We start from the raw sequence: 24,748 nt of genomic DNA, 5'->3' as shown, positions 1-24,748 counted from the left end.
TCTGTTTGCAAAGCATTGACATTTAAACATAAACCTTTGTTTTCATCTGTTCCTCTTAACACTGTGTTGCCACTCAACAAATTATTGTTTTCACCCCATTTTTTATAAATTCCACTACGGATTCTTATCCACCATATAGGATACAAGGTTGCACTTACCTTTGCTAATTCTTTCCAAAAGGCATCTTTGTTTATACAGTTTCCATAGTTCTTCCACAAAACTTCTAAAAACCTTTTCCCCTTTTCCTTGAAAACACACATTTACATTCCATCCCTTTATATTTTCTTTAATATTATTATTATTATCATTCTCATAGATTAGCGTTTCATAGTTCCCAATAGGCAATAGCTTGTCCTCAGATACACATTCCCTAGTCTGCATTTCACTTAAATTAACCTCATTATTACCCATGTTTGTCACATCACTTACCTTTATCTCATCATCACTTTTCAATTCTACAAATACTTTTATTTCTTCCTCCACACTCTCATCAATAACATTACTTGATTTAGGATCGTCATTTAAATGTCCCTCTATTACTTCTTCCTCCTGCTCCACAACAACCCCATCTTCAGTTTCCCCCCTATGTATCTGAATCTCAGCAATTGAGTCTTTGGCTCCATTAAACACTTCGTCATCCCCCTTCTTATCAAATAAACCCCCCAAAATAGATTCTACTTGTGGTGTGTCTGACTTGTTATTAACACCAGTATCTTTTTCAGCCCAACTATGGAACTCTGCAATACCTTCAACTTCTGCACTTTCACTAACTACCTGTGCTTGAATACTGTTTTTATTAACTGTATCACTTTTACTCATAGTATCCCAAAACCTTTTATTAAATTCTAATTTATTCATTCTAACAACATCAGTATTTTCATGGTATTTACTCTTTACATTGTATCCTCTCCTTTTCCAGTTTCGGTTATGTGTTGTCCTGTCATAATATTGTCTAGCCCCAAAACTACGGACATCTAGTGGGACTGTCCACCGTTTCCCGGCTGGTTCCCTCGGTCTGTCTGCTTGTAGTTGTCATTTTGTTCACTAGTTTCAAGAAACCCCCTTCTATCTGGTTCTCTTCCCCAATACCTATTTCTATCATTCCTGTTATCTCTCCTCCATCCTCCCTCCTGTGTATTGTTTCTGAAATCATTTTCATATCTCCTATCTCCCCTATTTGGAGCATTATTTCCAGAATTTTCAAAGTCTCTCCTCCCATAATAATCTCTATTTACATTCCTGTTCCACCCCCCATACTGGTTGTTGCCAGAGCCAAAACTTTCGTTACTTTCTCTTTCCAAGGCCCTATCTAATCTATCTACAAATTTCAGGAACTCTTCCATTGAATCGTCTGGTCCATGGACCAATTCCCACTGCAGTCTCTCTGGTAATCTTCTTTTTAAAACATCAATTTGTGTCATAATATCAAAAGAGTTATTCAAGTGAGCAAGTTTTTTCAATTGATCTCTGCAAAATTTTTGCATTCCCCCTACTTTCCCTCTATACACTGGTCCATTTAGAAATTCTGACTTTAATCTGGCTTGTATGGATTGTGACCAAAATTTGCAAATAAATTTAGCTTCAAACTCTTCAAAAGTATTCCAAGAATCATTATTCTCATTTGCCCAGGATAGGGCCTCCCCTTCTAGAAACCGTTTAACTAACTTAATTTTTATGTTATCTGACATTCCTACAACAAACATATGTTTACATTGGTGAATAAAGTCAATAGGGTGCAGATTTTCACCAGGAAAGCATTTCACTTGGATGTGTCCATACATTGTATTTTGATTGTAAAACATTTGTTTTGACATCAATGCATCTTCCAATTGTGTATATTTAGTGTGTAAATTTTCTACTTTTGTATCTACATTTGTGGTATACAGGTTGTATTCTTGTTTAAGGTTTTCTGATGTTTTGTCTATTCTCTGATCTAATCTTTTAGCTTCAGTATCTACTCTGTTGTAGATGACAGCAATGCTGTCTGTGTTAGCTTGTATGTTTTCATTTAAGCTTTCAACTTTATCTTGAAATTCTTTTCTCAAGTATATCAGCTGCTCCCTAGTGTCCTTACTGAGGGTAGTTTTAATTTCCTCACACTTCTCATTGAGATGAGTACTTAATAGATCAAAATCCAAACTTAACTTATCCAGTCTATCTGTGTTTTCTTTAAGTTTCAAACTTACTTGTTCATTTGATTGTTTGAAATCCAAACTTAACTTATCCAGTCTATCTGTGTTTTCTTCACTTGATTGTTTAAAATCCAAACGTACTTCTTCACTTGATTGTTTAAGTTGCGAGCTTATTTGAGTTGCAAACTCTGCTAGCCACTCTGTTAAGTTTAATTGTTCACCACCCCCTGGTTCAATTTTTACATTTCCTACGATCTCATCCCTCTCAGGTAGAGACATGTTAACAATGAACTATTTTAAATGACAACAACAAAATACCTTGCTTTATGTAGCTATGCGGTGATGTCGTGATCGGTGTTCTTGTTGGCTTTCTTCACTTATATTCGGTTTTATCGAAGCTGAAGTCTTGATTGATGAATTCCATTGACATAATCCAGACGTTAATCTTCCGAGCGGTGTGATGATAGTTTTTCGTAGTCGCACAAACACACTTCACACACGTTCTTTCTTTCTTTTCACTTTGACATATTTTCACTGTTGCCACACTGCACAAATAAACTTTTTTGGAGTGCTAAGCACTTACGAAATTTACCGCTGCACTATTATCATTGATGCACTTAAAGATCCCGGACGAGCCCCCACTTTTGTAAATGGTCCGCCTTTTTCGTTGATATTGCTAGTTGCTGTAATCGCACTATTTCACTCCCATTTACGGAGCTTGTTAGCACTTGATGTTAGGTTGGCGCCATTACAATGCATTGTAGTAATCGCTGCTGCTTGCTGGATCGCTGCTGTGTCTCGATGCTGATGTTGGCTCTAAATCTGGTTGTCTAGGGTTAAAAACATGAGGTCCCGTGTTTTTCATGTGCTTTTGATGATAAAGAACAAACGAAACCAACACATATGTAAACATCAAATATTTATTACTTTGGTGGCCATCTTAATTCCACTGTCCACCAAAGACCATAACACAACACAAAGTAGTACTTCCTTTACATGTTCTTTGCATTGTTTTTCCATCCCAAACAATAACACAGAAACACACTTCACCAAAGTGACATTCCGACTGCCCCACTGCCTCCGACTGCCTCTCTGACCCTTCTCGCTGCTTTTATTTATAACATTGTCAAAGAACTACTAAAAAGAGATATAGTTTATAAGTCACATGTACATCTGTTATCATAATTTGTGCAGAAAAGTTATTAATTTGCATCGAGTGACATAATTTAACATGTTATGAAAATGACAGACAGATTTGTTGACTTGACAGAATAATTCTCTGTTACAAAAAGGCCGTTTTTTAGAAGTTTGTCAATTGACTTCTCTAATTTGCATAAATAAGTAAGTAACATGAATTATTAAGAATTACATTGGTTTTCGTCTAAAATAGGATTGATTACGTGAATACTGAGTGAAAACGCTCCTAGTGAACAAATAGGTTTCACTGGGTGATTTTTATTTAAGGAGATCCAAAATACCTAAGTTGGCCACTATTTTTCGTACATCATATTAATTATTTAAGATGAACTTAGTGTTTTTACATGATGACATTTGCTGTATCAGTGATCAAGTGATATAAACTTTTGTGTGGGTCAGTTATTCAGTATAATTTAATGGGTTGACTGTTTATGGAGACATGTTGTGCAATCATTGTTAACATACACAATAACTTTTCTATAATCATAACTACTCATTAAACTGGTTGAATTTGGAGGGTATCGCATACTTCGGGAAAGTAAAGCCTTTAATATGTTCCGTTACAAGCTCCAGGCCAGTGGCCTGCCAACATGGTGTAAGCCAAAGTACGATTACGTGCACCCTTTCCATTTAGCTTACACTTATTTTTCTCAGAATTTCGGGCGTCTTGCACCATTTTAAATTGTAGAACGGTTTTTTCTGGTCGACAAGTCCAACGAATGTGTTTTGATTTGTCTTCAGTCTTGCTTCTAATATCAGACCATATGTCAGAATTGCCTCTCCGGTGTTTCCCAAAGAAAAACTTTTCTTTTCTACTTTTCTGCTTTTATTCTTGTACAAACAACTAGGACGAAGGAGCTGTTGAGCTGATTGTCTGATAATTCTCAAACATGCCTCTCCCTGCTATCTTCGGAAGTCTGATGGTATTTTGACAGTCTCATACAATCGACATACCAACGTGAATAGTCGTTTTGTTGCCACTTCTCGCAAGGATTTTAGAAATTCCGATGGGATGTCATCTATACATTCTGCCCTATTTTAAGTCGTCCAAGGCTCTTTTAATTATGATTCTAAAACTGGATTCCCTATCTCTTCCCTACCTCTTCCCGATAGAGGCCTGTTTCTTTCTCCGTCATGTGAGAAGACATATCTTACCCCTAATAGAAGTCTTGAATATACTCTTTCCACGTGTCTGCTCCCTCCAGTGCATTTAACAGTGGAATTCCCATCACTCTGTTAACGTTACCGCCCTTACTGTTAATTTCGCCTAAGGTTGTTTTGACTTTGCAATATGGCGAGCCAACCTTTCTGACAAACAATTTTTAAATTTTTTTCAAAGAATGGGTCAAATGGCTCTGAGCACTATGCGACTTGACGTCTGAGGTCATCAGTAGCCTAGAACTTAGAACTACTTAAACCTAACTAACCTAAGGACATCACACACATCCATGCCCCTGGCAGGATTCGAACCTGCGACCGTAGCGGTCGCTCGGTTCTAGACTGTAGCGCCTAGAACCGCACGGCCACTCGGGCCGGCAATTTTTTTTTCACATTTTTCATGAAGCCATTTCGTCTTAGCTTCGCTGCACTTCCTGTTTATTTTATGCCTAAGAGATTTTTATTTCTGTATTCATAAATTTCCCTGAACATTTTCGTGCTTCCATCTTTCGTCAACCAACGGAAGTATTTCTTTTGTTATCCATGGTTTCTTCGTAGTTACTTTCCTTGTAACTATGGTTTTCTTTACAATTTCTGTGACTGCCCTTTTTAGAGATGTGCACTGCTTTTCAACTGAACTGCCTGCTGAGATGTTCACTATCACAGTATCTATAGCACCAGAGGACTTCAGGCGTGGCCCTGGATTCCTAAGCTTCTTTCGCACTGATTCTTCGTGACTACGCTATTAAACTTCAGCCTATTCTTCATCATCATTAAATTGTGATTTGAGTCTATATATACTCCTGGGTAAGCCTTAGAATCTAATATCTGATTTCTGAGGCTCTGCCTGACCATGTGTAATCTAACAGAAACCTTTTCGTATCTCCTTGCCTTTTCGAAGTACAACTCTTCTTCTTGTGATTACTGAACAGAGTATTCTCTATTGCTTACCGAAATCTATCACAAAACTCAATTAGGCTCTCTCCTCTGCCATTCCTTGTTCCAAGCCCATAGTCTCCTGTAACCTTTTCTTCTACTCCCTCCCCTAAAACTGCATTCCAGTCGCCCATGACCGTTAGACTTTCATCTCCCTTTACGTTCTGAATTACCCGTTCAATATCCTCACATACTTTCTGTGCCTCTTCATACTCTCCTTGCGATTTCAAGACGTATACTTGAACAATTGTTCGTTTGCTGTCGATTCTGATGAAAACAATCATGTCACTATACTGCTCACAGTAACTCATCCCCTGCCCTTCCTTCCAATTCATAACAAAACCTTCTCTCGATATACCGTTTTTTGGTGCTGTTGATGTTACCTATTCTCATCTGACCAGAATTCCTTGTCCTCTCTACAATTCACTTCAATGACCCCCACTGTATCTAGACTGAGTGAGTGTATTTCCCTTTTCAAATTTTCTGACTTCACTACCAAGTTCAAACTTTTGATATACCACGTTCCAACTCGTTGAACTTCTCATTGTTACCCCCATCTCGGCAGTCGTCTCCCAGAGATCCGTATGGAGGAATTTTCCGGAAATTTTGGCAATGGAGAGATCATCATGAACGTTTTTCCATTCAGGGCCACACATCCTGTGGATAAACATTATGTGTCTTTTTTGTAGTGGCTTCCTTTGCTTCCTGCATCCTGATGCTATTAATCATCGCTGAATCCCTGTCTACACCTCCTTCTGCTTTGACAAGGCCGTTTGCAGAATGAGGGTGACTTCTTATCCCGAGAGTCATCGGCCGCCACTGCTGGTAATTTCTAGTCAGTATTGGGGCAGTGGTGGGGTTAGAACCTGGGACTGAGGACGTTTCTGTTACTCGTCACGAACGCTACTCATAGACCACGAGCGATCTGTGTAGGAGATATGAGCTCATAATAACTGAAATGTGTAAGAAACTGCCGCATTATGCATGACGTTTAAATTTATTACTTCTTTACTACTAACTTCAGGTATACATGCCGACGTCGCAAGCTGAAGATGAACAGAGAAAGTGTATGAGGATATTGAAAGCGTAATGCAGTATGTAAAGGGGGACGAAAATCTAAAAGTCATGGGCGACTGGAATGCAGTTGTAGGGGAAGGAGTAGAAGAAAAGGTTACAGGAGAATATGGGCTTGGGACAAGGAATGAAAGAGGAGAAAGACTAATTGAGTTCTGTAACAAGTTTCAGCTAGTAATAGCGAATACCCTGTTCCAGAATCACAAGAGGAGGAGGTATACTTGGAAAAGGCCGGAAGATACGGGAAGATTTCAATTAGATTACATCATGGTCAGACAGAGATTCCGAAATCAGATACTGGATTGTAAGGCGTACCCAGGAGCAGATATAGACTCAGATCACAATATAGTAGTGATGAAGAGTAGGCTGAAGTTCAAGACATTAGTCAGGAAGAATCAATACGCAAAGAAGTGGGATACGGTAATACTAAGGAATGACGAGATACGTTTGAAGTTCTCTAACGCTATAGATACAGCAATAAGGAATAGCGCAGTAGGCAGTACAGTTGAAGAGGAATGGACATCTCTAAAAAGGGCCATCACAGAAGTTGGGAAGGAAAACATAGGTACAAAGAAGGTAGCTGTGAAGAAACCATGGGTAATAGAAGAAATACTTCAGTTGATTGATGAAAGGAGGAAGTACAAACATGTTCCGGGAAAATCAGGAATACAGAAATACAAGTCGCTGAGGAATGAAATAAATAGGAAGTGCAGGGAAGCTAAGACGAAATGGCTGCAGGAAAAATGTGAAGACATCGAAAAAGATATGATTGTCGGCAGGACAGACTCAGCATACAGGAAAGTCAAAACAACCTCTGGTGACATTAAAAGCAACGGTGGTAACATTAAGAGTGCAACTGGAATTCCACTGTTAAATGCAGAGGAGAGAGCAGATAGGTGGAAAGAATACATTGAAAGCCTCTATGAGGGTGAAGATTTGTCTGATGTGATAGAAGAAGAAACAGGAGTCGATTTAGAAGAGATAGGGGATCCAGTATTAGAATCGGAATTTAAAAGAGCTTTGGGGGACTTACGGTCAAATAAGGCAGAAGGGATGGATAACATTCCATCAGAATTACTAAAATCATTGAAGGAAGTGGCAACAAAACGTCTATTCACGTTGGTGTGTAGAATATATGAGTCTGGCGACATACCATCTGACTTTCGGAAAAGCATCATCCACACAATTCCGAAGACGGCAAGAGCTGACAAGTGCGAGAATTATCGCACAATCAGCTTAACAGCTCATGCATCGAAGCTGTTTACAAGAATAATATACAGAACAATGGGAAAGAAAATTAAGAATGCGCTAGGTGACGATCAGTTTAGCTTTAGGAAAAGTAAAGGGACGAGAGAGGCAATTCTGACGTTACGGCTAATAATGGAAGCAAGGCTAAAGAAAAATCAAGACGCTTTCATAGGATTTGTCGACCTGGAAAAAGCGTTCGACAATATAAAATGGTGCAAGCTGTTCGAGATTCTGAAAAAAGTAGGGGTAAGCTATAGGGAGAGACTGGTCATATACAATATGTACAACAACCAAGAGGGAATAATAAGAGTGGACGATCAAGAACGAAGTGCTCGTATTAAGAATGGTGTATGACAAGGCTGTAGCCTTTCGCCCCTACTCTTCAATCTGTACATCGAGGAAGCAATGATGGAAATAAAAGAAAGGTTCAGGAGTGGAATTAAAATACAGGGTGAAAGGATATCAATGATACGGTTCGCTGATGACATTGCTATCCTGAGTGAAAGTGAAGAAGAATTAAATGATCTGCTGAACGGAATGAACAGTCTAATGAGTACACAGTATGGTTTGAGAGTAAATCGGAGAAAGACGAAGGTAATGAGAAGTAGTAGAAATGAGAACAGCGAGAAACTTAACATCAGGATTGATGGTCACGAAGTCAATGAAGTTAAGGAATTCTGCTACCTAGGCAGTAAAATAACCAATGACGGACGGAGCAAGGAGGACATCAAAAGCATACTCGCTATGGCAAAAAAGGGATTTCTGGCAAAGAGAAGTCTACTAATATCAAATACCGGCCTTAATTTGAGGAAGAAATTTCTGAGGATGTACGTCTGGAGTACAGCATTGTATGGTAATGAAACATGGACTGTGGGAAAACCGGAACAGAAGAGAATCGAAGCATTTGAGATGTGGTGCTATAGACGAATGTTGAAAATTAGGTGGACTGATAAGGTAAGGAATGAGGACGTTCTACGCAGAATCGGAGAGGAAAGGAATATGTGGAAAACACTGATAAGGAGAAGGGACAGGATGATAGGACATCTGCTAAGATGTGAGGGAATGCCTTCCATGGTACTAGAGGGAGCTGTAGAGGGCAAAACCTGTAGAGGAAGACAGTGATTGGAATACGTCAAGCAAATAATTGAGGACGTAGGTTGCAAGTGCTTCTCTGAGATGAAGAGGTTAGCACAGGAAAAGAATTCGTAGCGGGCCTCATCAAACCAGTCAGTAGACTGATGGAAAAAAATAAAAATAAAAAAAATAAAACTCTATTCACAACACATTTCGCAGACAGTAGTCACACATGACACTGAATGTACGTGCAGAATTATGTCATTTTATTGCAGATAGTTCTGGAGATATGTCATATTAAACATTAAGCTCTGTGAAGAAGAAACTGCAGGGCGACATTCAGACGCACAGGTAAAATATGTGTACAAATACGTGTGAAATATTTTAAATGTACTTGACAGGCGCGTATACTGACAAAGCCATTGGTAAAAAGCTCATTCTAAACACTAAAATGATTTTCATAGCATTTGGTACACATACTGGTTATGATCTGGAAAGAAATACTGCAGGAATTAGAACCACCAGCCTCCTATTAGGGCGAGCATGTAAACGAGAAGAGAGAAGGTAAAGGAGGAAGTGGACAGATAGCGAGATGGATGGAGGAGATAGGCACAGACAACAACAGAAGATGGACAGAGGTAGGGGGGAAGCGAATGGAGAGAGGGACAAATGAACGAAGAGGAGGAGATGGACAAAGAGTGGGGGAGGAGGAGATTAACAAGCAGAGGGGGAGAAGGAAATGGACCAAGAGAGGGGAGAGGACGAGGAGGACAGAGAGAAGGGCGAGGAGGACAAAGAAAGGAAAGGTTTTGAGATGAACTGGGAGAAGGGGAAGAAGATATGGACCGTGAGGGAGCAACAGGTGATGGAGAGAGAAAGGGAGGAGGAAGAAACAAAGCGAAAGAGACGTGAAACTATTGGGGGAGGAAGAAATGCAGAGAGGGAAAAGGAACAAATAGACAGAGTGGGACGAGCAGACAGAGGGGAAACGGAAAGGAGCAAATGGACAGAGTGGGAGGAGCAGACTGACAGATAGCTGGATGGAAGGAGGAGATTGGTAGAGCAGCAGGAGGAGATGGAGGGAGAGTGGGGGTGGAGGATGTGGACAGAATTGGGGGGGAGGGGAGGAGAAGGACAGACAGGTGGTGAAGAAGAACATCGAATGAGAGGGGGAAGGAGGAGATTGTCTAATAGTAGAATGGAATAAATATCTTGGCAACGCCGGGTATTCAGCTAGTAATCTGATACATTAAAACAGTGAGCCATCTAGAAAGTAATTTACGTGGGAATGGCTTGTTTGTTAACATTTGGCTGCCTTCTCATTTATTATATGTTCGAGGGGCAATGGCTCGTTATAATTAGCAATCTGTCACCTTGTGTTCTAGATCTGCACCATCTGGTGGACGTGTCATCTCAGACGCAATTAATCTCCACAACGCTACACTCTGCCTAGAAAAGAAGTTGACGGACGGAATCCAGTACATTACGCTCCACTTTCCAAGGCGAGATAAAATACCAATTGACGGACGTGGGAGGTGGTCTGCTCGGACGCACCCACACCTGACGGCTAAGTGAAAGCCGAAGCGCGAGACACCTGTGCTAATCAGGCCGTGAGTGCGGCAGGCGCGACAGCGCGATCCCGCCCTCGGTCGAACGGGAAAGTGAGAAATACCCCGTTTCGGGAAGCGGAGCTTTCACTGCAGCTGCCTACCCGCTTGTTTTCAGAGGCTCTATCTGCGGGCCGCATCGCAGCATTAAACTGCCGGTACTGCACCTTTTCTTGCGAGCTGCCGGCGGCGCAACAGCGCGGCAAGTGTCTGTGCGGTTAACACCTGCTGCGGGGGGTCGGCTGAGCTTCTCGCAGAACTCGTTAAGCGCTGCTACTTGCCGCCTGATCACGGCTTTTGTGAAAGCAAGGACTCCTTCCCACCCGCGGCGTGATCGAAAGGGCACCTCTGTTGAAACAAAAGTAAGAGAAGTCTTAAAAAACGTACCGTCGAGTAATAGATGAAACAGCTGCATTCGGATGCGTGTACAGTTGGGTAGGAGAAATATTACGCTCGTTTTATTGCAATAGAGAAAGGGCGTAGTTGACACTAGAGCAAATATTTCACCATTCAAGTCGACGATGGCGTGAGGTACAAGTTGACTGAGGTGACATAAATCACGGAGCAGCGATATTAAAATGTACAGATGGCGGTAGTATCGCGTACTCAAGGTATAAATGGGCAGTGCGTTGGAAGAGCACTCATTTGTACTCATGTGCCAAGGTTTACAACGTGATAATGGCCGCACGATGGGTATTTCTGAACACGTTATAGTACGCTACTGGCCATTAAAATTGCTACACCACGAAGATGACGTGCTACAGACGCGAAATTCAACCGACAGGAAGAAGATGCTGTGATATGCAAACGATTAGCTTTTCAGAGCATTCACGCAAGGTTGGCGCCGGTGGCGACACCTCCAACCGATTTCTCATACACAAACAGCAGCTGACCGGCGTTGCCTGGTGAAACGTTGTTGTGATGCCCCGTGTAAGGAGGAAAAATGCGTACCATTCCGTTTCCGAATTTGATAAAGGTCGGATTGTAGCCTATCGCGATTGCGGTTTGTCGTATCGAGACACTGCTACTCCGGTTGGTCGAGATCCAATGACTGTTAGCAGAATATGGAATCGGTGCGTTCAGGAGGGTAATACGGAACGCCGTGCTGGATCCCAACGGCCTCGTATCACTAGCAGTCGATATCACACGCATCTCATCCGAATGGCTGTAACGGATCGTGAGCCACATCTCGATCCCTGAGTCAACAGATGGGGACGTTCGCAAGACAACAACCATCTGCACGAACAGCTCGACGAAGTTTGAAGCAGCATGGACTATCAGCTCGGAAACCATGGCTGCTGTTACCCTTGACACTGAATCACAGACAGGAGCGCCTGCGATGGTGTACTCAACGACGAACCTGGGTGCACGAATGGAAAACGTTATTTTTCCGGATGAATCTAGGTTCTGTTTACAGCGTCATGATGGTCGCATCCGTGGTTGGCGACATCGCAGTGAACACACATTAGAAGCGTGTATTCGTCATCGCCATACTGGTATATCACCCGGCGTGATGGTATGGGGTGCCATTGGTTACATGTCTCGGTCACCTCTTGTTTCGCATTGACGGCACTTTGAACAGTGGACATTACATTTCAGATATGTTACTACCCGTGGCTCTACTCTTCATTCGATCCCTGCGAAACCCTACACTTCAACAGGATAATGCACCGCATGTTGCAGGTCCTGTACGGGCCTTTCTGGACGCAGAAAATGTTCGACTGCTGCCCTGGCCAGCACATTCTCCAGATCTCTCACCAACTGACAACGTCTGGTCAATGGTGACCGAGCAACTGGCTCGTCACAGTATGCCAGTCACTACTCTTGACGAACTGTGGTATCGTGTTGAAGCTGCATGGGCAGCTGTACCTGTACACGCCATCCAAGCTCTTTTTGTCTCAATGCCAAAGCGTATCAAGGCCGTTATTACGGCCAGAGGTGGCTGTTCTGGGTACTGATTTCTCAAGATCTATGCACCCAAATTGAGTGAAAATGTAATCACATGTGAGTTCTAGTATAATATATTTGTCCAATGAATACCCGTTTATCATCTGATTTCTTCTTTGTGTAGCAATTTTAATGGCCAGTAGTGTAGTTGGAGCGAGACGCATAGGACATTCCTTACCGGAAATCGCTAGGAAACTCAATATTCCGATATACACAATGGCAGGAGTATGCCGAAAATAGTAAATTTCGGGCATTACCTCTCACTACCTGCAACACAGTGGTCGACAGCTTTCACTTAACGACCGAGAGCAGTGGCGTTTGCGTGGAGTTGTCACTACTAACAGACAAGATACACTGCGTGTAATAAGCGCAGAAATCAATGTGGGACATACGATGAACATGCCCATTAGGACAGTGCGACAAAATCTGGCTCTAATGGGCTTTGGCGGCACACAACATTTGGAATGAATTCCGATTTCATTTGGCAAGAGCTGATGGTAGGGTTCGAGTGTGGCGAAGACCCCACAAGCCATGGTGGAGCCAAGTTGTCAACAAGGCACTATGTAAGCTGGTGATGGCTGATAATGGTGTGTGCATTGTTTACAAGGAATGGACTGGGTCCTCTGAGCCAACTGACTGAAAATGGTTAAGCTCGGGTAATTGGAGAGCATTTCCGGCCATTCATGGACTTCATGTTCCACAACAATGGTGGAATCTTTAGGGGTGCCATTGTGCCACGACAGTGGACCACAGCTGTTCGCGACTGGCTTGAAGAACATTCTAAACAGTTTGAGCAAACGATTTGGCCACCCAGATCGCCCGACATGAATCCAATCGAACATTTATGGGACATAATTGAGAGGTCAGATGGTGCACAGAACGATGTAACGGCAACGCTTTCGCGATGATGGACGGCTATAGAGAGGGAGCGTGGCTAAGTATTTCTGCAGGGAATTTCTAACGACGTGTTGAGTCCATGCCACGCCAAGCTGCTGTCCTACGCCTGGCAAAAGGAAGTCCGACACGATATTAGGAGGTATGATATTTGTCACTCAGTGCATACATGTTAAGCTAGTATACGGTATGTGGTACATTTTGCATCGCTGTCAACCCCCACCCCTTTCCATTTTCCATTCCATTCGTGGATGATAAGCAAGACGAAACATTGTAGTATCCACTCCTTTAATGCTGTTGATCTGTCGATTCTCAGTGTCTACCAATATTATATTAATGTTTGTTAGGTTAGCACTATTCGTTTGCAGCTTCACAAATGCAATATTTCTTTTGTCGGACACGTTTCGTGTCACTGTATTGAGGCATCACCAGTGGTCTGTATACAGGATTTTAGGAATGTCCGTGACAAATTTTTGGAATTTACCGAGGAAAGTAAGTATATAATATTTTGAATAGGAACCAATGTCCGGAAACTTGCCCTTTGTGTTCTACGTCGATTTCACTTCAGATGTTTAACTCATCCACTTCCGGTTGAGCAATTGAATTAGTTGTGACACAGTACAATTATTAGGTAACAGTTCGAAAGGAAACATACCAAAACATCCTTTATTCACTTAAGCACATTTGTCTGTATTAACACTTAAACAAAGTGTGTTTACGTTATTCCAAAAGACTGGGACCCAGCATACTGTCACAAACAAATGTATTTAAGTGATAAATGGATGTTTCGTTATGATTCATTTCCAATTGTTACCTGATAATTTTACTGAGTCGTATCTGATTCAGTTCCTCAAGCAGAATTGGATAAGTTAAACATAACAGAAGAACTGAGACTTTCTTATAACCGAAACGGTACATTTCCTGTTCCAAAAATTGTGTACTCATTCCCCTCTACAAGTCCTACAAGTTTGTAACGGGAATTTCACACCCTGTGTGTAGGATGTTTGTTTCGACTTGAGAAGAAAGAACATATCGAAAACGATGCATCGTATAAAAACACGTTATATATCAATAGATGGGACATTGTCTGTACTATAGCTAGCCACCTCCTAACAACCTCTCCTGCAAGGGCGGGGTCAACATTGTATTCTAAAATGGGAACCCACTAGTTTTGTTGCATATTCCGATTCTACGCCAAAAAAATACGTGTGGCCTACCCAAACCATTTTTCCCATTTGTGGTAGAAGACACTAATCAACAAATATTTAGTGTGTTTGTTTGCGCAGTTAAGAACCGGCGCATTTGATTATAATTTTTGGAGAACTTGGAAATTTGTGGTAAAATCTTATGGGACCAAATTGCTGAGGTCATCGGTCCCTAAGCTTACACACTATTAAATCTGACACAACTAACGTACGCTAAGGACGATACACACACCTAAGCCCGAGGGAGGACTCAAACCTCCGACGGGGAGAGCCGTGCGCACCGTGACAAGACGCCCTAGACCGCGCGGCTACCCCGCGCGGCTGACTCTAATTTCGTTTGTGTTATAAATGTAAACCTTTACGTTCCAACTGTTAACATAGATGTTCAAACGTTACTTGCATATGGAAAATGTGATTGTACAGTACAAATAAAATGGCTGGACACTGACATTCTTGGCCAATAAGTTACTTGTGGGGTAACGTAGTCTTCTGGTCCCTACGGGGTCCACAAAAGATCGGAATGCTTGAATTTGGTGGCCGCCCTCGAACACCGCCATCATGGTGGCTGATTTCGGTCTGTGTTTACATTCAACCGCCGTAATCCCCTCGCTGGCCGTTTGTTGGCTACCGGCGGAATACAGACTACAACCGGAGTGATAAGGTGAAATGTCCATGAAGTATAATTGACAGGGGCACCTGCCTTGGATGCTCACCGAAATCAAGTCCCCTACAGTAAGTAGCAATGGGACTCACGAAAATCAAGAACCCCAGTGGTGAGAGTCAAGGTGACTCTCCGATGTGAAGCATCCCCATAGGAACTGAAAACTGTTAAATCCGCGTCGTTTTTCCTGTATCATGCTAAGAATAGTTCCTAACCAGACACTGAAACGGGTAATCATATTGTACCGTACAATCAAATTTGCAACACTAAATTTCGAACATAACTGTCAACCGTTAGAGAACAATGGTTTACATTCAATGAAATGTAGAATCAAATGTGTCAGTTATTAATTGCAAAAACTAGTACACTTCATATTTGTCTATTACAGCGGCCTCTACCACCACAGGGGAACATTAGTTTGAATGAATCTTACGTATTTTTTGTGTAGAATCCGAATATGCAATAAAATATGGAACTCCCATTTTAAAATTCGAAGTTGATGCCGATTATGCAGGAAGGGTTGTTAGGAGGCGGCCTGTTGTAGCAAAGACAGGTGCCCCATCTACTAATATCAGCTTTTAACCTAGAACATTTTTTTCGTACGATGAGTAGTTTTCGAGATATTTCGTTGTCACAAGTTAAGCACAAGGATAAGCAGCTGCCAGCAGCAAGTTGTATACTCCTAGCTTACTTATTTGTTACACAGTTTAATTCTTAATTTCTTTGCGTGATTTTGGGTACTTGTATTGTTTAATTCATAAATTTCGGGCGTATTATAGTATTTGAGAGTTGTAGCATCGCGCTTTAGTACCTGAATAGTGTAAATTCGCGTAGTAGTGTGTCTTCTGTGTTTTGTTTTGAACGGCCAGTGTCGGTTGGTCACAGCCAGTGTGCTCCCTGCCGCCTGAGCTCCCAGTTGGTGCACATCGACAGCGCAGAAAGATACGTGTATAGCTTCTTTTCTGTGTTTACTTCGTAGATTCTTACTTAAATTGCGTGTGAGTTTCGTATAGGAGGTGTAATTTCGAGTTTTAGTTACTGTAATCGTAAATTCAGGCAGATTGTAGCGCAGTCATTAGGCATTTGTACAGGTTAGTTCATACATTCTTTGCGTGTTTCCCTTGCGTTATCTAGGCACTCGTGTTTCAGTAACTGTTGTTCAATATCGATTAGAATGGACAGGGACTGTGATTGCTGTGTTCGGATGAGGGCTGAGTTGGCATCCCTTCACCCACAGCTGCAGGCGGCGCTGACTTCGGTCGTGCAGTTTCAGGCTGTTGCCAATGGGCACCACTGTGGGGAGCCGGACTTGGGTATCACGGGGATGTCAACCTCGTTCCGTCTGTCTCCAGATCGGTCTGCCGCTGTGGTTGCCCCGGTTGCTGCCCGCAGTGGGGCTGAGCCCTCGCCTGTGGTTGATTGGGAGGTCGTTCCAAGGCGTGGCAGGCAGCGAAAGACGTCCCCAGAGGCTGATCAGAAAGCCTCCCCGGTGCGTCTGACAAACAGGTTTCAGGTACTGTCTCTGGCTGAGCCAGATGCAGCTGCCTGCCCTGTTTCAGAGGATGATTCTCAGACTTCAAGGTCTGGGCAATCTCAGAGGGTGGGCTTATTGATAGTTGGGAGTTCCAATGTTATGCGCGTAATGGGGCCCCTTAGGGATATGGCGGCTAAGGAGGGGAAGAAATCCAGTGTGCACTTCGTGTGCATTCCGGGTGGAGTCATTCCTGATGTGGAAAGGGTCCTTCCGGATGCCATGAAGAGCACAGGGTGCAGCCAGCTGCAGGTGGTGGCACATGTCGGCACTAATGACGTGTGTCGCTTTGTATCTGAGGAAATTCTCTCTGGATTCCAACGGCTATCTGATTTGGTGAAGGCTGCCAGTCTTGCTTACAAGATAAAGGCAGAGCTCACCATCTGCAGCATCGTTGACAGAACCGACTGCGGACCTTTGGTGCAGAGCCGAGTGGAGGGTCTGAATCAGAGGCTCAGACGGTTTTGCGACCGTGTTGGCTGCAAATTCCTTGACTTGCACCATAGGGTGGTGGAGTTTCGGGTTCCGCTGAATAGGTCAGGAGTTCACTACACTCAGCTGGCGGCTACACGTGTAGCGGAGGCTGTGTGGCGTGGACTGGGCGGTTTTTTTGGTTAGAAGGCCTCGGGAAAGTACGGGGTGGGCTGCAATCTCAAAGGGTGCATGGCAAATACAGGACGTGCTTGGATCAAGGAACAGTCGGAATTGTAGTTGTAAATTGTTGTAGTGGTGCTGGGAAAGTCCCTGAGCTTCAAGCGCTAATAGAAAGCACAGAAGCTGAAATCGTTATAGGTACAGAAAGCTGGCTAAAGCCTGAAATTTTTACGAAGTCTCAGACGGTGTTCAGGAAAGATAGATTAGGCAGAATTGGTGGTGGAGTGTTTTTGTCTGTCAGTAGTGGTTTATCTTGTAGTGAAGTCGAGGTAGATACACCGTGCGAATTGGTATGGGTGGAGGTTATACTTGACAGCCCAACTAAGTTAATAATTGGCTCCTTGTATCGACCCCCAGACTCTGATGATATACACTCCTGGAAATGGAAAAAAGAACGCATTGTCACCGGTGTGTCAGACCCACCATACTTGCTCCGGACACTGCGAGAGGGCTGTACAAGCAATGATCACACGCACGGCACAGCGGACACACCAGGAACCGCGGTGTTGGCCGTCGAATGGCGCTAGCTACGCAGCATTTGTGCACCGCCGCCGTCAGTGTCAGCCAGTTTGCCGTGGCATACGGAGCTCCATCGCAGTCTTTAACACTGGTAGCATGCCGCGACAGCGTGGACGTGAACCGTATGTGCAGTTGACGGACTTTGAGCGAGGGCGTAAAGTGGGCATGCGGGAGACCGGGTGGACGTACCGCCGAATTGCTCAACACGTGGAGCGTGAGGTCTCCACAGTACATCGATGTTGTCGCCAGTGGTCGGCGGAAGGTGCACGTGCCCGTCGACCTGGGACCGGACCGCAGCGACGCACGGATGCACGCCAAGACCGTAAGATCCTACGCAGTGCCGTAGGGGACCGCACCGCCACTTCCCAGCAAATTAGGGACACTGTTGCTCCTGGGGTATCGGCGAGGACCATTCGCAACCGTCTCCATGAAGCTGGGCTACGGTCCCGCACACCGTTAGGCCGTCTTCCGCTCACGCCCCAACATCGTGCAGCCCGCCTCCAGTGGTGTCGCGACAGGCGTGAATGGAGGGACGAATGGAGACGTGTCGTCTTCAGCGATGAGAGTCGCTTCTGCCTTGGTGCCAATGATGGTCGCATGCGTGTTTGGCGCCGTGCAGGTGAGCGCCACAATCAGGACTGCATACGACTGAGGCACACAGGGCCAACACCCGGCATCATGGTGTGGGGAGCGATCTCCTACACTGGCCGTACACCACTGGTGATCGTCGAGGGGACACTGAATAGTGCACGGTACATCCAAACCGTCATCGAACCCATCGTTCTACCATTCCTAGACCGGCAAGGGAACTTGCTGTTCCAACAGGACAATGCACGTCCGCATGTATCCCGTGCCACCCAACGTGCTCTAGAAGGTGTAAGACAACTACCCTGGCCAGCAAGATCTCCGGATCTGTCCCCCATTGAGCATGTTTGGGACTGGATGAAGCGTCGTCTCACGCGGTCTGCACGTCCAGCACGAACGCTGGTCCAACTGAGGCGCCAGGTGGAAATGGCATGGCAAGCCGTTCCACAGGACTACATCCAGCATCTCTACGATCGTCTCCATGGGAGAATAGCAGCCTGCATTGCTGCGAAAGGTGGATATACATTGTACTAGTGCCGACATTGAGCATGCTCTGTTGCCTGTGTCTATGTGCCTGTGGTTCTGTCAGTGTGATCATGTGATGTATCTGACCCCAGGAATGTGTCAATAAAGTTTCCCCTTCCTGGGACAATGAATTCACGGTGTTCTTATTTCAATTTCCAGGAGTGTAGTTACTGAACAGTTCAGAGAAAATTTGAGTCTCGTAACAAATAAATAACCCACTCATACGGTTATAGCTGGTGGGGACTTCAACCTTCCCTCGATATGTTGGTAAAAATACTTGTTCAAAATCGGTGGTAGGCAGAAAACATCTTCCGAGGTTGTCCTAAATGCTTTCTCCGAAAATTATTTCGAGCAGTTAGTCCACAAACCCTCGCGAATTGTAAATGGTTGTGAAAACACACTTGACCTCTTAGCCACAAACAATCCAGAGCTAATAGAGAGCATCATGACTGATACAGGGATTAGTGATCACAAGGTCGTTGTGGCTAGGCTCAATACCGGTTCTTCCAAATCCATCAGAAACAAACGCAAAATAATTTTATTTTAAAAAAGCGGATAAAGCGTCACTAGAAGCCTTCCTAAGAGACAATCTCCATTCCTTCCGAACTGACTATGCAAATGTAGACGAGATGTGGCTCAAATTCAAAGATATAGTAGCAACAGCAATTGAGAGATTCATACCTCATAAATTGGTAAGAGATGGAACTGATCCCCCATGGTACACAAAATAGGTCCGAACGCTGTTGCAGAGGCAACGGAAAAAGCATGCGAAGTTCAGAAGAACGCGAAATCCCGAAGATTGGCTAAAATTTACAGACGCGCGAAATTTCGCACGGACGTCAATGCGAGGTGCCTTTAATAGGTTCCAAAACGAAACATTGTCTCGAAATTTGGTAGAAAATCCGAAGAAATTCTGGTCGTATGTAAAGTACACAAGCGGCAAGACGCAGTCAATACCTTCTCTGCGCGGTGCCGATGGTACTGTTACCGACGACTGTGCCGCTAAAGCGGAGTTATTGAACGCAGTTTTCCGAAATTCCTTCACCAGCGAAGACGAATGGAATATTCCTGAATTTGAAACACGAACAGCTGCTAGCATGAGTTTCTTAGAAGTAGATACCTTAGGGGTAGCAAAGCAACTCAAAACGCTTGATACGGGCAAGTCTTCAAGTCCAGATTGTATACCGTTTAGGTTCCTTTAGATTACGCTGATACAATAGCTCCCTACTTAACAATCATATACAACCGCTCGCTCACCGATAGATCTGTACCTACAGATTGGAAAATTGCGCAGGTCGCACCAGTGTTTAAGAAGGGTAGTAGGAGTAATCCATCGAACTACAGACCTATATCATTGACGTCGGTTTGCAGTAGGGTTTTGGAGCATATACTGTATTCAAACATTATGAATCACCTCGAAGGGAACGATCTATTGATATGTAATCAGCATGGTTTCAGAAAACATCGTTCTTGTGCAACGCAGTTAGCTCTTTATTCGCACGAAGTAATGGCCGCTATCGACAGGGGATCTCAAGTTGATTCCGTATTTCTAGATTTCCGGAAAGCTTTTGACACCGTTCCTCACAAGCGACTTCTAATCAAGCTGCGGGCCTACAGGGTATCGTCTCAGTTGTGCGACTGGATTCGTGATTTCCTGTCATGAAGGTCGCAGTTCGTTGTAATAGACGGCATATCATCGAGTAAAACTGAAGTGATATCAGGTGTTCCCCAGGGAAGCGTCCTGGGACCTCTGCTGTTCCTGATCTATATAAATGACCTCGGTGACAATCTGAGCAGCTCTTAGGTTGTTCGCAGATGATGCTGTAATTTACCGCCTAGTAAGGTCATCCGAAGACCAGTATCAGCTGCAAAGCGATTTAGAAAAGATTTCTGTATGGTGTGACAGGTGGCAGTTGACGCTAAATAACGAAAAGTGTGAGGTGATCCACATGAGTTCCAAAAGAAATCCGTTGGAATTCGATTGCTCGATAAATAGTACAATTCTCAAGGCTGTCAATTCAACTAAGTACCTGGGTGCTAAAATTACGAACAACTCCAGTTGGAAAGACTACATAGATAATATTGTGGGGATGGCGAGCCAAAGATTGCGTTTCATTGGCAGGACACTTAGAAGATGCAACAAGTCCACTAAAGAGACAGCTTACACTACACTCGTTCGTCCTCTGTTAGAATATTGCTGCGCGGTGTGGGATCCTTACCAGGTGGGATTGACGGAGGACATCGAAAGGGAGCAAAAAAGGGCAGCTCGTTTTGTATTATCAATTAATAGGGGAGAGAGTGTCGCAGATATGATACTCGATTTGGGATGGAAGTCATTCAAGCAAAGTCGTTTTTCGTCGCGGCGAGATCTATTTACGAAATTTCAGTCACCAACTTTCTCTCCCGAATGCGAAAATATTTTGTTGAGCCCAAGCTACATAGGTAGGAATGATCATCAAAATAAAATAAGAGAAATCAGAGCTCGAACAGAAAGGTTCAGGTGTTCGTTTTTCCCACGCGCTGTTGGTAGAGAGATAGTATGATTGTGGTTCGATGAACCCTCTGCCAAGCACTTAAATGTGAATTGCAGAGTAATCATGTAGATGTAAAACAAACAACCTGTATATTTGAGTCCAGTGGTGAAGCCTTGATACACTGAGACGAAAACCGTGTGGGAAAGCAAATATTCCATTTATTCGGTGACAAACTGTTGCTCCTAACCTATAAATAATTAATACAACGGTGGTAGTGTTCTGTACGGTCTCTTACATCCATGATTTCAGGTCACTGGTCATTACTAGAGATATAATTGTGTCAGATCGATCAATTTCACGCAGTTGGTAAGGCACTGGCCCCATTTCCGAGATTCCAACGTTTGAAATATGCGTCAAGCCAACCAGAATTAGATTTTCAGTAATTTCCCTGAATCACTTACTGCAAATGCAGGGATGGTTTATTTAAAGTGGATACGACCGATTTTCTTCACCGTTCTACTCCAGCCCGAGTTTGTGGTACACCTCCAGTGGCCTTCAAGATGACAGGATGCTAATGCTTATCTTCTTTCCCTGGAGATTCGTTTTCGAATGTGAGCTCCTCGAATAGTGCAGGACTTTCCCTTATCGGGGATGCCTTTGTTCTACTGTCTCCCACTGCAGTCTCTCGAAAATCTCTGTGCCACTCTCATCCTTGCTGAATTGTGCACCTCATCTTTCATCGTTTCTGTCTCTTCCATTGATGTGACTTGGTAAGACTCTCAGAATAACGAACAGCACTCAAACAGTGGTCGATCGAGGTTCTTACAGTCAACTCTTTTGGCAGTGAATTAGAAGTCTATGGAGCTCTTCTAGTAAATCTGTGTCTGGAATATAGCTTTATGTTGTCATTACGCCTTAAACAGCTCCCGACTTTGTCTCACCGACACATTTAGATTGTGAATTACGGGCGATTGCATAGTCAAACAATATCGGATATTTTCTCGTATTTGCATGCTTTGTATTAAATTTACTTCTAGAGTCAGTTGCTCATGTTTGCATCCGATTCTGATCATTTACGTGTCTCTTTGCATTTCATAACAAGATTCCAAAGATGTCACCTAATGTACACAACTGCGTCATCAGGAGGCAGCTTCCTATGTCCAGAGATGTTATCAGTCAGATCGTTTATACACGTTGGGAACATGAACGCAGTTTGTTGGATAAGTCATTTAGCTGTTTTATTGAAGGTATTTAATCCACAAAATTGATTCGAAACTGTATAATTCAATCTTCAGATTTACTTGTGGCACTCTAACTCAACCGATATATTGAAGTTCAGAAAGCGAACCAAAATGTAATGACATCGAAAATCATTCGGGCTACTGTATGCAAAGAATTTCAAGTTCTTGTGTGTACCCAACATGAATGTCAGACAGCCGTATTTGGTACACACAATAATTGGTATATTTTGTGCTGACAACAGCAATACTGATTTTTGATGAGGTTACGTTTTGGACTACTTTTTGAAGTTCCGTTTTGACTTGTACTGCCAGAAGCACATCTGAAGATGAAATTGTATAGTTTCGAAACCAACTGCATGAACCAGTACTTTCTTCAAAACAGCTGAATGGATTACCCAATGGCAATGTATTTATGTAATTTAGGTGGTCACTAAGGTTCAAACCATGAAGAATCACACCAAAATCCTGCATATTTTTTGGAGGAGCAACATGTTTAACAACACTTCCATCATAGGTTTATGTGATGTCGATATGTGCTTCTATAATGGTGTCATTCGATCTTCAGTCTCTTGTCCTGTTCCAATACTTTAATTCTATTTTCTGCCTTTGTTTCAACAGGTTAGTTATTTGTTTCTAAGCTTCCGACTTCACTCATTACATCTCAGGAATACCTCGACATACTTTGAGGAACGGTGTATTACAAGCAGATGGTCATTTTACAAATTTAACTTTTTAACACATCATTGTTGAATTTTCTGGACGAGGTGAATCACTAATTGTACATAAATCACATTTTATTGAATCGATATTCAAATACATTTTTTTCACCCGTTGAATCTGCCACAGTTATCAATGCGTAGCTGACATTTTAGCACCGTTCTGGTCTCAGGAACTTGCATAGATAGCTCATTCTATGTTCGAGTCTCTTTTATGAGGACGTTTCGTTGGACATTCTTGTTTCATCTTAGGAAACACATCAGTAATTGGTAGAAGCAGCTCTGGGAATGTAACAAGATAGACCCAAATAGTGATTCCCTCCCCTCTTCCACACTCACCCCACCGTAAAAAAAGTTCTTACCCGTTCAACACACCAAGATTTTGCTCCATTTATTAAATGTTTCCTAAAGTCGACAGTTAGCTGAGATGTTCATTAACACTGAAACATAATAGGGCTCCAAAAAAATAAAAATTAAAAGTGTGTGAAGTCTTATGGGACTTAACTGCTAAGGTCATCGGTCCCTAAGCTTATACAATACTTAATCTAAATTATCCTAAGGACAAACACACACACCCATGCCCGAGGGAGGACTCGAACCTCCGCAGGGATCAGCCGCACAGTCCATGACTGCATTGCCGCGGACCGCTCGGCTAATCCCGCGCGGCTAGGGCTCGAAGTGGATGTAGTCAATGGTTGCTCTGGATTGCAAGTGGTACAATGTTGAGCAACTCTATGTATGTGCGAAGGGCACTCAGTAAGTAATGTAACACTTTTTTCCCTGAAAGCAAGTTGGTTTTATTCAGAATTCCAATACATCTTATTATCCTCAACTCTTTCGGCTACAATATCAAATCTTTCAACATCGTTTAATGCCGGGAGGGCCGGTAAGCCCACGTCGTACGACTCTACTGGTCGACGTCGGAGCCAACGTCTTGCTGCATCAATAACATCCCAATAATCCACGTACTACTTCCCACAGAGTGCATCCTTCATTGGGCGAAACAGATGGCCATTCTTTGCTCCTTATGGTCTTCTGTTCGGCAGCGAGGAGCCCAGCGGGCACACAGCTTTTGAGTACCCAAACTGGTGCACGAGTATGCCAGTACTACCAACGGAGGCATCCAGTTGAACAGCGATGTATTTGTGTTTGATTATGATCAGTCGATCACCTCGAATGATGTGTCCGCATGTTCCAACACTGCTGACTCACAACTATTTGCGGCTGGTCGGCACGAGGAAGATAGGACAGGTTTGCACGACCTTGTTGCTGTAATAACAGACGCCTAGGCCAACGAATCACGATGCTTTTGTTCACTGCCAGGTCTCCGTAGCCAGCCTGCAAGCGCCTATGAATATTTGATGCTCTGG

This window comes from Schistocerca nitens, chromosome 6 (assembly GCF_023898315.1).
Source record: "Schistocerca nitens isolate TAMUIC-IGC-003100 chromosome 6, iqSchNite1.1, whole genome shotgun sequence".
Classification (NCBI taxonomy): Eukaryota; Metazoa; Arthropoda; class Insecta; order Orthoptera; family Acrididae; genus Schistocerca; species Schistocerca nitens.
Note: the sequence above shows the minus strand (reverse complement) of the source record.